The 12,323-nt window shown below is 36.5% G+C and overlaps 1 protein-coding gene across 14 annotated transcripts in view; it reads left to right on the top strand.

Moving 5' to 3' along the window:
- Positions 1-12,323, top strand: part of mast4 (microtubule associated serine/threonine kinase family member 4) — a 133,405-nt gene that overhangs the window by 54,257 nt on the left and 66,825 nt on the right. The gene's annotated exons all lie outside the window — the stretch shown is intronic.

Raw genomic sequence — 12,323 nt, forward strand, 5'->3', positions numbered from 1 at the left:
GCGTGTTCCAGCACCTTGCAGTTATCTTGCTGCCAGAGAGGGCAAGCAGAGCTAATGCACAGCCTTGCTCGTCAACTCACCCATGTGTGAAGCGACAAATACTGTAAAAAGTCTTTAAAAAAATCTGCAATATATGAATTTTTTTGTTTTCGTTTAATAGGTTTCCCCGTGTTTTTGAAATACACTAAAATATCAAACTTCTTAAAATTACAGTTCGCATGTCTAATGTTGAGTGACGTTAGTAACCTGTAACTTTAAATAGTAAAAAAATGTACCTTTATTACATAAAAAGACTGTTAAAATACATTAGCAAATTTATTGTAGTCTCACAAATATTTTTATTTAATAGATACAACTGTAAAATTCAAGTTAAATACTGTAAATATATTTCTAAAATTAAGTACATTTGGTGAAACTTAACAGAAAAAGTACTGGCTTTGTAATTTTACATAGATTTGTTTGTTAAAAGGTAGGTTGTGATTGCAGATGTTTTCACAACAAAAATGTTGAATAAATGCATTTTCATCAGTTTATCACATCTATAAGCAAGAAATAGTCAGTCACAATACTATATTTATTATAATGTTCTTGATCTATCTATATATCGAACAGTCTGTTGTGTAATTTCACTGTTTTTATATATGCAAATGTACATCACTAAAACTAGAAAGCAAAACATTAGGGCATGAAAATGTGTTTTAATTGTGGAAAATTATTCTATTTTAATGAGATGTTTTTGGTTCTTTTACAGTGTTTTTTGTTGTTGTTTTTTTACAGTTTAACTTTTTCCTTGTCTGAGAAGACAGTATGACATTTCTGTATAAATTTTTGGTGACCTTGAAGTTCAAAGAGAGATTCAAAACACACTTGCAATGACAGTTTATGACCACAAGACACCGAATAAAGGATATTTCGCACAATGCCACACTATTTATTTATTCTATGTTCTATATTTATTCTTTATTTATTCTATATATTTTCTTCTATAGTCAGAGCGCTGTGAAATGTTTCTCTTCATTGTGCAGATTTTATGCATTTTTGATGCAATCAGTTTAGTTGTTATGATATCCAGTAAGGCTACACAGTACAATTTACCAATATATCCTAAAGATAATAAAGGGATGTTATAGGTGCACATTTTTCCATAAAAAACTTTCCCTGTGGTGTTCAGTAATGCTTGAGTTTGGTTAAATTTGCACAAAAGGTGTTGGACTTTTGTGATTTGATCTTCAGTCGTGAAGAACAACAGGAGGAAGCTTCTGTGTGCATGCTGATGTCTAATGAATATGACAGTGTTTATCAGCATTTATTTTTAGGCTTTTTGAAAACAACCGCGACTAAACAACTATACGCAGGAGGATTACAGTTTCCCACTATCAGACCCATTAATGAGTTCTCTAAATAAATTGCTCAGCCAAAGTGGGTTGTTCAGCTCAGTTCAGCATGAATGTTTGTCAGTATATTGTTTGTTTGTGTCTAGACTAGTAAAGATGAAGTGAGGTTATATGTATAGGTTTCTTTATGGAGTTAATGAATACTGCGGCAGGATGATTTCAAATGTCTTTTCTGCAGTTTACCTTAATTTTATACATGGTTCTTCTGAACAAGAATGAGTGGAGCATTAGCAGGGGATGTGTTTCACCACTGCAGTAGGTTTCTTCATAAAAGTAATAACCTCAATACCTACAAGATAATGCTTCCATTCATTAACTTTGCAGTTTTTCAGTAGACTTGTATGTTGGTGTTGCTGGACTTGGTGACATTGATGTTATTTTTCTTCACCATATATAAAATATTTTCAAGGTGATCACTTTATATGACAAATTTGTCCAATTATGCGTGCTTGCGTTTTTTTGAGGTCACTTTAACGCAGACATGTCTCAGTATATCTACAGTAATTAATGATACTGTCATGTCTGAGGGCATTTTACTTGCAGTGTAACATGCACCTCTGTTCCCGCTTTAGTTTGAGCTTTTGTCGTCGTGTCTTTGCTCTCACGAGGTTCGCAGTCTGGCTTTGAGGGTGTATAGCTGCCATGTTCCCTCATTACATAAAATTTGTGGGATTTATATGGATTTTAATGATGCCTATAGCAGCCACACGTGTCCTTCATCTTAATTAGGAGCAGCCTGTCAGAAGCTACCGCATTGCATTGTGAGCTTTACTGTATTGTGACGTCCATCTGACATCGCCTCATAATGAAAGGTAGGTTTCCAAACGAGTGTGGTGACACTGTGTGCCTCCAAAGAGCCGTTTGTGTGAAGTGGTGTGAGCCAGCTGGTGAGATGCAGCCTGGCTGAGAAAACATGGTGATGCAGCACCAGAAAGGCCATTTGCTTTTATATTTTGAGCATTTTTTTTCCAGCTGACCCATAAATCCTGTTTATATAAACACGACAGAAGGTAGGAATTATATTCTCATGAGAGTGGCAGCCATTAAGGTTTTGTTTTTTGTGCTAATTTGACATCAGAAAAGCTACTTTACTGAAGCACCCAAGAAAAGCTCTCATCTGGGAGGGACAAATGAATAGGACAAGCTTTCTTTAGCTAGAAGAGGCACACAGCTTCTCTGCTCAAGTGTCCTTGAGCTAGACGGTGAGTTTCTATCAACTCCAGCGGTCCTTCCTTGATGCTGTGAAAGGGGCCAGATTAATCGGTAAATTTCTCCTTGATGAAGAATAATAACAAAAGAAAACATTAGTCATCACTGGGAAATTGAATTTGGTACTTGCCAGATACAGTGGCCAAACACATTGATTAAATATAGGATTACTTTTGGGATTTGAGTACTACAAAAGGACGTTCAGTTGAACATTTCTGCATATTTTGCATTTGATATTTGTATCTAATATAAATAAATGGTTGAGTTATTTTATTTGCTGCAGAAAAGGTCTGAGCATGATTAAAATTTTATACAGAACATAAAGTGTTGAGTACAATGGTCATCTCTGTTGAGGATCCCTGGAGCTGCCTCTTGTCTAAAGTTGTAGAAAGAATATTGATTCATCTATATTTGTTCTGACTTGCAAAATGAGTGTACTTACAGTTGGCTGTCTGTAAAGTTTATTTGTTTTCTGCAGGTATCATAATAGTCTTTTTGTGTGCATTTCTGCTTCTCAATTTAGCAATCCTCATTTCTGTTCCCCATTACACATTTCTGCCAATTTTATTTGCCATTTTAAATGTTTCCTCTTCAGGCTTATTACTGTAGTCAGCGTATTGTCGAGTAATTTAAATTTCCACCTGGCAAACTACACATCTTTATTGAATCCTACTAATGTAAAAATACAGATTTGATCATCGTGGATTATTTAAAGTGAATTTGACAGCAACATTTGTCAGAGAAGTTGCTTTTCAGGATTTTATAGCATTTTAAATTGTCTTATTTATTTAATGGCGTGCATTTTTTGCGATTACTCTGCCGTTCATCAGAGTTTACATCCTTCCTTGTCGTTACAGTATCTACTGTTCCATCTGAGCTGATGTCTTTTGTCATCTTTGTTTTCCAGTCCTCTGTCATCTCCAGCTGTTCATCCCGTCTGTTGCCTGAGTTCGTACATCACTTCTGTCATTTGCATTTGCTCCTGTCAAACATCAACAGACACCAATCCACATTAAACAGTGAATGAAGCCTTCAGTTCAATGCAAATGCCAGTTACTAATATGCGATGACATCAAGACATTTGGCATATTAATCAACAACCTCATTAACAATGGTAATTATCAAACAGCAAGATGATGTTCAACTGCAACTGTGGAAACATAGAAACTGTAATATATCACCATACAGTTGTATATGTTGAACAGTTAAGCTGTAGTAAACAACACATTGTTTCAAAAACAGATCCCCATATTGTTGGGAAGGATATGTTTCAGTGTCAGTTTTTATTGGCAAAGTTGATTTTGAAAGTTTTCAAATTTGGGCTTTTCCTGCAAAGAGGACTTTTTTTTCACATCATCCAAACTGGTTTTATGTACCATGAAAGGAAAATGACAAGCTGCAAAATTACAAGAATTGAGAATAAAATGTACCTTTTTTTAAAAAATCAAGTTTTGTTAATTGGGGTTTTATGTAATCAAGCATAATAGACATTTTTGTATGGCAAATGATCAGAAATATATGGACAATCCCTAATTCCTGTCAAATAAAGTAACACAGACCGTTTGTGGACCTATAGGCCTCTTGTGTGCCAGAAAAACTCTTGAAAATGTTAAATGTTTAATTGACCACCAACCAGCAATTTTTTCTCATGGTAAATGCTTAGAACCAAATTATAAAAAAAATGAAAAATTGATATGTATATTCAGCTACACTACATAATATGTTTTTTAGTGCCAGACAAATTTCTGTTTATAAAGTGTAACTATAAACCAAAAATGAGATGAGTGACTGAGAATATGAAATTATTAAATACATGATACTGTAGTCTCCTCACAGTGATGTGTCTTTTTTAGACATTTGCACACCAGAAAACAGCCAAAAGCTTCTTTTAGTCAAAACAGAACTAAAACTGATCAGCTCCAGCTGCTACAATCTTCTTCCTGCAACATTTGTCATTTTAAGCAATAGAAGTGACTTTCAGAGTTGCTTTACAGTGATAGACTTATAACATTTTTCACAGCTTTTCCTACTTGCAGACACTTAAATGTTTTTTTTTTTTTTGTCTGTTTGTTTTTTCGTCCCTGACTGAAACCTCTGAGCTTTTCTGGTTCAGTAACTCAGATGCATCCACCGGAAACTGTAAGGTGTCCTTGAGCAAATCCTTGTGTGGAGGACCGACTCTTTCTGTTCGGGGATCAATATGTGTGCGTCTTTACCCACACAAAACAAAATGGCTGACTGCCATAGTTTTAAATTCAAGTTGAAACAGTTTTTGAAGTGGGATCAGTCATGTAGTCCTGAATAATCTTGTGCTTTATGTTAATTTTATTGTATCATTTTATGCATTGTGTGTGCTTTGTGGAGTTCTTTATGTATTTTTTGTTGAAGTTTAAAAGCTCCATCTATAGACAGGAATTGCAAAGCAGCTCAGACTATGAATGCTGTGGTATGTGATGCTGGTTAATGCTATGTACTTCTCTCATCCAGATACAAACTTTAAATGCATTTTTACTGCAAGGCAAAAGTAAATCAAGCTGGTGTCACCTGCTTGTTTAGCAGGTGGCATCGTCCATGGCCAAACTGTAAATAATGTCCACGTCAAAAATGTGTGTTTTCAAAAGTGGATATTTGTTCTTTTACAATGTTTGACCATAAAATCACATCATTTTTTAAGGTACTTAAATTAGCAAAAAAAAAAATATTATTTTATGTATGTTTGCTATTATTTTCCACATTTTTTTCCAGTTTTAGAATTTCATAATATCCAACCATTTTATTTAAAAAGTTTCTGGCACAATTCCTGCCAAATTTTCCCCATTTTTTTTAACTGAATGTTTTTTTAACAGTACAGATTAGTTGCAACTAGAGAACACCATAATAGCAACTGAAAACTACCAAAGTCATCACAGTTGTTTTCTTTATTCCTTGAGGTGGAACAAAACTTTCCTCCATTTTCTGACAGTATTTGTTAATCATAGTCCGGCGTGATTTGCTGAGTGTGGCTCTCCTTACATCGAAGTTGTAGCTACACTTAAATGTGAAAACATATCAAGATAAAAGTGTCTTTCAGTGTTAAGTGCTGCCACAATTGCAAATATCGTTTGTCATTTTGGTGTTTAAGGTGCTGTCATCATGACATCACCTTCTCTTGAAAGAAGAGAAATCATCAAAATTAGAAGAACATTATGCTCGGTGCCAGTCTTGTAATAAATCGTTTCCCTCCAACAACATTGGACAAGGCAGTGGATTAAGCATTTATGATGCCTAACATCCTGCTACAAGTAGAAAAGTGAGCATGCCAACAGATTTAATCAGCAAAGCTTTCTAACAGTGTCTATGTGCTTTGCTTTTGAATCTCTTACTGCTGGTGCAGAAATCAATATCTTTCAGATTGAGCTGGGCATAATGGTGGAAAAGATTACTTCAGACAGTAGGTTTAGGTTTACCGATGAAGCTGTCGTTGTTAATAAAAGTCAACAGCTCACATGCTGTTTCTATATAATCAAAATTCAGCTCACTCAGTGTTTATAAATGCCAAGTCCTCTCTGTTTGCTACTTAAGGTCAGTGTATGCATTTTGAGACAATCTTCCATCGGTTCTATAATGTGTAGTCTGCTTCCTAAACTACACGTGTTTTTAGCAGATAACTGCGTTATTGATCACTTTGACCTTCCCTGGTCTCCACATACACTTGGCATCTCGGACTTCACAACAGTGTTTGGGTAAGATGAAGCTTAGATTTAAAGAAGTCTTTTTGTTCTCCCATTCTAAAGACCAATTCACTCATATATCTGATAACTCTTGTGTGACAAAACCACCAACAGTTCCACTGAGCAAGTAATGGCCCCGCTTGACAATAACATCCAATTTTCAAGTTTTAGTGTTTTCTTTGAATGTTTGTGTGAATTAAATGTTTCTTAACACACTTAAAAGTGAGTTTCTAAGCACTCAGCCTGCAACTGATTATATATATTAACCATTAAAAATTCCAAAATGTTACAAAACACTTCCCAGAGCCCAAAGTGACATCCTTAATCTGACTGCTTTGTTCAACCAACACTGCAAAGGAAAAGAAGCAACATATCCAGTAGAGTTTATTTTAGGTCAGGATAGCGAGACAGTGGTGACAGACACCAGCAGATCAGTTGCACAAACCACACAAGGCTCTAGTGAAGACGTTGCTGGCCTGTGTTCTATCTCCACTGTTTGAAGGAGCATCCTCACATCTCAGGCACTCATGGTGCACAGAGCACAAGTCTTAATGAGTTCACTGACTTACTTTACTTTCCTCTGACTTTTTTTTCAAGATGAACCATAATTATTTGTGATCCCTTACCTTTGATCTCGCACCATCATTAGGTTTAGGGTTTTAATTTATTCATTGCTTTGGTTTTTGACCAGATACCTGCAAAACCTCCCATCAGCATCAGTTGCGCTTTATGTTTTGTGCTCCGTAGCAAATGTTAATATTACACCCATGTATCACCAGGTGGTAACATTGTCACTGTGATTATATTAGCATGCTGCTTTAGCATTCAGCTCAAAGCACTGCTGTGCCTGAGTGAAGCCTCAGACTGCTGCTCGCATGGCTTTAGACTCTCGTTGTTTTCAAGAATAAAGAAAGTGCACCCTGCCACTGTCTCCTGATAACGGGGCTGCAAGCCACTTGTAGAAAATGACAACTTGGTCTGTCAACAGTTATTACAGGTAACCGTTTTTATTAGAATTTTCAGTACACGTGTTTGTTTATGTCTTCTTCATTACCCAAATAATTTGCAGCTCAAGGCCACAATTTTCTGAGTTTTCTTACACTGAATCAGCACTGCGAGTGATTACAAAGTATATCTCGTCAAGTGATCAGTCCTGTACTCTATATTTACACACAAAATTAATGATAGTAACACCAGGATACGATAAGAACAATTTACCGTCTCTTATGCCACTCAGGGTGCTGATTTTAGGGCTTTATGATTTAATGTGAGAACGGGGATTTCCTTGCAAGTCAGCAGCAAGCTACAGTTAAACTAAGCACACTTTTGATCTTGAGATGTAGGAAAATCCAAAATAAATCAAGGGGAATTATTAATGAAGCATTACACATAGGCCTTTTTACAAGAGCAATACCACTGCTTTGATGTAGTTTCTCGGAGATGAAATGTTGTTGCTAGAAGGCATTCATTGACATTTACCCCGTGGAGCAAAACACACTCTCAGATTCATCATGTCACAATTGTTACCGCTCAAGCACTGAAAAGATTACTGGATAAACAAATGATTAAATGTACAAGATTTACTTTCATCGCTGGTTTGTTACCCCGACTGACACTTAGCAAGCTGAAAGGTTTTTATGTAATTACTCTCAGTTTGTATTGCCTATTTGACAGCTAGGTTTTATATCGTCATTTATGTACAAAAGACATGTCTCAAAGCTATACTGCAGATATTAACTAAAAACATTGAACTGTAACTGTGAGATTTAAATTAAAAGATCAGTGTGAAGTTTGTGTTTTGTTTAAACAGAGTGAGAATTCTCTGAAGACTTGCTGAACCAACAATAACCCAATGAAGTACTTTTGCTGACGAGAAAAAAATCACTCAAAGCTGTAGAAGTGGATCTCATAAATTAGTAATGTGAAGTTATCAAATTGTAAATCGTGTCTCACACAACATTCATCATTATTCAGAGATTATAAAGTTAGAATATTGAGACTTAAAAGTGTAAATAAAAATGTTTTAGTACATTTATATGAGAGGTTTGAAAAAGGAGTAGCTCCTGGAAGTACAGTTCCCCTGACAGTGTCTCCATGTATTCATTTCTCCTACCTGATCTTGGAGCTGTTTATTTTGCAGCAGTGTGAGACTGAAACACTGTTTGACCGTGACATTAAGACACAGCTCAGACTCCCATCTGACTCCGACCACATCAAGAGAAATGTCTGTAAGGCACCGTGAACCAAGAGGTCAGGTCCACTGACGCTGTGATGAAATGAGAAAAGAAAAATGTTTCCAACCTTCTTCTAAAGGATCAATCCTTAGAATACCGCTTGATTATTTCAGACTGCCTATGACTTAGTTGCCCAACAAGTTACTGAACTTACCCCTAGACTAAACAAAGAGCCAGTTCCCATGGTAACAATCAGTGACACCTACTCACACGTGGTACAAATGACAAGAAAGAGAAAAACATGATTCATAATTTGTGGTTTGTTGCAGAGAAAGTGACAAGAAAAGAAAGAATTATGAGAGACTGCAGTAACCTGTAATACACAGTTGTAGTGTGATTGATGCTTTAACAGAGGTGCTGAGCTTTACCACATTAACAGTGAATAGTCCTACAGGAACTTTTGTCTGTTGCCCTGCTTTCATTTCCACTGTAGCAGTAATGACCATGTCACATGTATGTCGAAGAGGACTTTTTACAATTAATTTTGCATTTTCAGTCATGTACATCTCATCCTTCCCAGTCTGTAAAATACAATAAGGGAGCAAAACAGAACTGACTTCCTTTATTCTTTAAATTTTCTAATGGTCATGATGTTTTAATAGTGAAAGAGTAGCTCAGTTCTGTTATTTATTTATATTTTGTTTTATTGCTAATACTTTTTTTGCTCACGAAAATGCCCTTGTGATGGCAGAAATCTCTCTCTTTTTTGCTGGAGTAAAGGTAACTCTACAATTTGACAAATTTTCTGGGAAATCTATCACATTTAATTCGACTGAGGTTTTAATCCTACATGAAGCCACGTCTCATAACGGGAGTTTTCAGATTCAAAAATAATGGTTTCACTAAACACTCAACAGGACATTATTAGGATTTTGAGGCCAGTAGAAGCAGTCAGGGAGCAGTGCAACACCTAACATGATCTTATAGAGCAGCAGATGGAAACAAAATGAAGACTGCGGTGCAACGATGCTGTTGTAGCTCTAATACTTTGCAGTGGCAGAAAAAACAAAAACAGAAGAGCAAACAAGTCTGGCTGGGAAGATGTGGTCAGCAACAGTCTTCAGTTTTATTCTCAACAGTGTGGTTTGATATTTTCAATATATTACTCCCCGAGAAGCAAACACTCGCTGAGCAGATACTTTGTCAGAAATACGGCAGAACAGTAGCTGGTATAGTATGTGTGTTTACAGTGAGCCCAAACAGTGTTCCGTAGTTTTAACAAACAACCCAAGCAATAATTGGTCTTTTCCCATTGTGAAATGAGCAACACTGATGTGATTTCATGCTAGACACACTGCAGCAGGACACGGTGTAAACAGTTAGTTACTTTGCTGAGGAATTTGTGCACAGCCTGTCACCTACAACTATTCATCTAACAGGACACTTTAGCTTCTTCTTATACAGATTCTATTACAACACTGTTATATGAAAACTAATCCACTGTCAAGAAGTGAACAATACATTGTATTTCCTGTGGCTGCTTTGTGCCGTGTTTCCACAGTAAAATGCATTTAATGTCAGATATCAGCAGTGGGACTTGTTTTGTTTGCATCTGCAAGCAATATCTTAATAAAACTCTTCTATAGTTTTTCATTGTGACACAGTTACTGTTGCTGAAAAATCTGATACATAAGCAGTAGGAAAATTGGTATTTGATTTTGTAAAAAGCTTAGAATTGCGATTTAAAGAGTTTGAGGATAACAGCAGCAAGTTTAGCAGTGGGTTGTTGTTAACTGGAGTTATCTTCTCTATGTGTTGAATTCTTTTTGCCTTGTTGAGGAATTGTGATTTGTTCCTGCAAGCTCAGAGTTTCTGGTGTTACGGTTTTGCATAATCTTCTGAAAGAGAGCAGTGTTTGCGAAATAAGTGCATTCATTTGTTTTCCCAATGTGTGTTAGGTCAGGGCTGTTTTAAGGAAACCTAATTCTGAGACAAAGACAAACCAAACATTAGTTAGAGGTAGAGCTGGATGTGTCTCACCACTTGGTTTCATTGAAATCATGTCACGCAGTGGTATCTGAATACATTTGCTGTCAGTAAAAGACTCCTCTCCCTCTCTGCACAGGCTTTGCTTACTCAGAAAGGTGTCAAAAGCATCAAGCATCAAAAGCAGGTATAGACAAGCCATGAGAACATAGTTCTGCCACTTGACGTAAATACTTTTGTGAGATGTGAATTGATTTCACATGGATACATATATTTATGCTATAGATTTCACTCTGTGATTTGCTGTGCTGTGATTGGTGGATATTCCATCCATGTAAATCATTCGCTGCTTGCTAATTAGTGTTGTGTTAGCTGTGGTCATGTCTCTCAAGGAAACTCTGTGCCCTTGGTGTTCTGTAGGCAGCACGGGAAGCCAGACATTAAGCCCTAATTGATAGCAAAGGGGGAGTGGGGCTTAGCACTTTTTCTGCTGACTGTAGCAGCCAATACACATCAACTCTGTGTCCTACACTGTTTGAGACAAAGGACCTCACCCTTATCAGGTAATTATTAGACAATGAAATGTGTAATGATCAGATTGGTGGGATTTGTAGGCACACAACAATACAGATCCAAAGGCTGGTTATTCATCAGGGCTGTTTTACAGCAGAAGGGCTGATCAATACGGAGGGATTCGAAATAATCAGAGCTGGAGAGTTTTATTATTTGTCTCAGCACTGAGCACAGGGAAATGTTCTGAATATGAAGAACATTTCCTCACAAGAGTCGACGGTAATAAACAAATAGTACTGTTGAGTCTAAGGAGGGTATAGCGATCTGTACACAGTGTACTTGTCTGTCATTGTGGCTGTTGTTAGTCCTTGACTTGCATGACTGTTCATATGGCGCTGGCACATCAACAGATGTTATAGCAGCAGCAGCATCATTTGTGGTCTGATGTGTTTTATTTGTTCCTGTCAGCTCTCAGAGAAATATGTTCTGTGGAGCATTATAATGGCACATGTAATCTAATTTCTGTACCAAAAAAAGCTGAACAGCATGTTTGTAGGTACTGAATGTACTAAAGATTCACACATTGAAGGTGATGTTAGGCAACAAAACAAACACCCTGTTTCACTCTTCTATATATATAGTATATAACTACCAAATTACTGAGGGCTAATAGTGTAATCTGAGTCTCATAGCTTGTAGCACAAGTCAGTCAAATTGAAAAGGTTTCTAAGTTGAACAAGAGGTAACTTTACAAGGAATGGCATGCTGTATGCTGTACACTTGCTTTTTGCTCCTGTCACATTTTCTGTCACTGTAGGCTCATGTTATGCTGCAATATAAAGTTATGTACCTCTATGAAAAGAGCAAAACCATGGCTAGAAGTACAGAGAACTCCAAAAATGCCTTTTGTGTAGTACAGCTCTTTTATAAAGTTATGAAGAATGGACACAGGTGTGGATTTGAACATTTTAGGGTAAAAAGGGGGAAAATAACTAAATTCATTTTCATGATTGTTCCTCTCGCATTTTATGCTCAACCAAGAACAACATCCATCATGTACGCCAATAAATAGCTTTCAAAATTGAAGCTATTGTGTTTAAACATATTTACCCAAAGTTGTTTAATGACTTTAAGGACTTTACAACACTGCAAATGATTGTTTGCAGTATTATTCTTTAAGTAACAAGATTGTGAAACCACATAATCCCTCCAGAAATCAATGAGGGCATTGTTGTTTTCTGGGTTGTTCTAGTCTGCACAGTAAATCCTGACCTCTGTGTAACTCTGTGCTCTACAGCTGGCTTTAGCTCCATATAGAATACAGTATTTAAAGAAAG

This window comes from Amphiprion ocellaris, chromosome 17 (genome assembly GCF_022539595.1).
Source record: "Amphiprion ocellaris isolate individual 3 ecotype Okinawa chromosome 17, ASM2253959v1, whole genome shotgun sequence".
Taxonomy (NCBI): domain Eukaryota; kingdom Metazoa; phylum Chordata; class Actinopteri; family Pomacentridae; genus Amphiprion; species Amphiprion ocellaris.